Raw genomic sequence first — 3,213 nt, forward strand, 5'->3', positions numbered from 1 at the left:
CAAGAAGTGCTTGCTGACAGGAGCCTGATACAGCTGTCTCCTGAGAAGCTCTGCCAGAGTCTGACAAATACAGATGCGGATGCTTGCAGTCAACCATTGGACTGAGCATGGGGGCCCCAATGGAGGAGTTAGGGAAAGGACTGAAGGAGCTGAAGGGGTTTGCAACCCCATAGGAAGAACAAAAATACCAACCAACCAGACCCCTTACAACTCCCAGGGACTAAACCACCAACCAAAGAGTTCACACGGAGGCACAGTGACTCCAGGGGCATATGTAGAAGAGGATGGCCTTGTCAGGCATCAGTGGGAGAACAGGCCCTTGACCCTGTGAAGGCTCTATGCCCCAGGGTAGGGGAATGCCAGGGCAGGGAGGCAGGGGTGGGTGGGGAAGCACTCTCATAGAAGTGGGAGGGGAATGGGAGAGGGGATTTGCAGAGGGGAATCCGGGAGAGGTGTTAACATTTGAAATGCAAATAAATAAAATATCCAATAAGAAAAAAATAAAAAGAGGTTGAAAGTGTATGATCGTAGTAACCTAAAATATACTGCACTGTTTGGTCCTCTGTAGAAACACATTTTTAGGACCCTATCCTATCTTAATGTAATATAACATGCAGAATGAGCTACATTATTAAAATGGATCATGAGACTGCTTTATGATAAAAACTCAGATACTTCCTAGATATAAAGACGGTATTGAAGAAGAGGTCCTGGGGACAGTTACTAAGATGAGTGATGACGGTTCTGAAGGTTTCCCTTGTTCTGTTTGCTGTCTTTGATACGTAACAGCTGTCAGTGCAAGCTCCATCAGTAATTCAGGCTGCTTTTCTGCTGTTTATATCCTTTGCTTTGATTCTTGTGACAGTCTGGCTATGTAGCCCATGGGAGGCTGGTATTCCAAACCCTCTACATTAGCATCCTAAACGCTGGGGCACAATCTAGTGCAGGATGACCTAGTTAAATAAAGCGTAGTGTAGACTTCCCTTTGCAAGTGACTTGTTTTCATATTATACAGTCAGATGACATGAAGATATCCCATTTAATAAAGGGAAACGTTTATCTCTGATCTGCTTTAGTTTTTGTCATTGTCCCCTACTTTCTTTTGTAAAGAAAAGAAACAGGTCAAGTTATTTTATTAAAAATAAACCTGAATAGGTAAAGGTCGTCCTACTTCAGAAGTCAAATACAAACAAACAAACAAACAAAACAAAACAAACCATGTCTTTGAATTCACTTGCTCGTGATGAAGTACAGGTTGTGTGCTCACAATTCTGATGCCCAGTGTCTGTGCAACTTCTGGGATGTGATTATAGAAGAAATAGCTTGGTAGTATATGGGAACATGAAACAGAAACGTGATCTCACAGTATGTCAGAATCTGTGACTGAAGGGCATGTTTGTTTCAGAGGAGCAAGTTTGTTGTTCTCCTTGATGCCACACTATCCTAAATTATTGTTCTTACTGTTATTTGCATGAGAAAAGTGACCATTTTGTTTGGATAAGAGATTCATGAAGCCTATGCAGCAAAAGTCAAATAAACCACAACTAAAGAGAGTTTATTTCAAATCAATTAATGTATGAATCCTTATTATGATGCCACTTTTGTGCTATTTCAGCGTTTATTTTAATGTCTTCTTCAACTTCCTTAATGTTTGTTTCTCTGAATAGGAGTGGTATTTATCCATGAGATAATATTTACTCATTTTGTTTACTTGTGTGCTGACAAAATATCTGTCAAAAAGTAATTCTACCTTACAGTTGGAGAGGGATACTTCATGGCGGAACTTCAATTACAAGATTGGCTTAAACCTCAGTAGAGTCTGGACTTTTAAACAGCCTTGAGATCCAGAGACTCGGAAGGCTCTTTGAAGTTGAATTAAGTGCATGTTGCATTATGGTATGGAATGGCTACATTTTGCATTATGATTTCTATAGCAGTCATTGAGTGGAATGTGGTAATATAAATTAGAATATTCCCCATAGGCTTATATATTTTAATATTTAGTCCCCAGTTGGAGGAACTGTTTGAGAAGAATTAGGAGGTATGGCCTTCTTAGAAGATGTATGTCTCTAGGGGCCTTTGAGATTTCAAGAATCCATACCATTTTCAGCATATTCTCTCTCTTACCAAACAGACAGCATACACCAGCTCACATGAGGCCCCCCAACACACATACAGTAGAGGACTTCCAGGTCTATGTTCATTCAGAGATAATGCACCTAACCCTCAAGAGACTGGAGGCCCCAGAGAATTTAGAGGTCAGGTGAGGTGGGATGGGGACGTCCACGTGGAGATGGAGTGGGGTGGGGAGGAGGTGTGGGATGTGGATCAGTCAGAGGGTGAATGGGGAGGTTTGGGGAATGGAATATGGAGTGTAAAAATGAATTACAAATAAAATTAAATTATAAAAAAGAAAAAAAGTGGGGGGAAAGTTTACTGTAGTGTTGAACTCAGTATAGAAGAAATGGATAGAAGAACGACGAATGTATCCATAGAATGTCTTAAACCATGTTCAGACAGATGGAATGAACAAAACCTCCAACACTTGGAACATTGCAAGAACAAAACAATTTGTAACAAAGCAAAGAGTTAAGGCAGGCACAAAGGGATCCAGTTACTGTAGCCATGTCTAAAACACCCATGGGCAGGTTAGTCTTGGTCAGTTTGTCCCTATGCTAACAACTGGTTAGCCATTCCTCTGTCAAGTAGTATTTCTATCTACATGGTGAGAACTTATGTAATTTTTCCCCACATGTATTTTTTTTGTTATTTTCTTTATATTTTCCTCCAACCCATTTGAGAACAATTAAAGCAAAGTCTCCTACCTAAATGAATCTGAAAATAACTGGAGAACTCTCCAAATAAAGCTTAAAATGAACTAATGAAAAAAAAATTTATTCTTGTTGAAACCCATGAGGCCACACTGTGTAATTCCTTGCAGAAATATTTAAGTAACATCATATTTTACAGTTTAAGAAAAACATTACCAAAGATTGATACTTTATGTTAAATATTTTAAAAATAAATTATATAAATGCATTCATTTTCCTTCCTTCCTTGTTTCATTGTTCCTTCCTTCTTTCCTTCCTTTCTTCCTTTCTTTCTTTCTTTCTTTCTTTCTTTCTTTCTTTCTTTCTTTCTTTCTTTCTTTCTTTCTTTCTTTCTTTCTTTCTTTCTCTTTCTCTCTCTCTCTCTTTCTTTTTTTGTATAAGA

The sequence above is a fragment of the Mus pahari genome, chromosome 8 (assembly GCF_900095145.1).
Source record: "Mus pahari chromosome 8, PAHARI_EIJ_v1.1, whole genome shotgun sequence".
Taxonomy (NCBI): domain Eukaryota; kingdom Metazoa; phylum Chordata; class Mammalia; order Rodentia; family Muridae; genus Mus; species Mus pahari.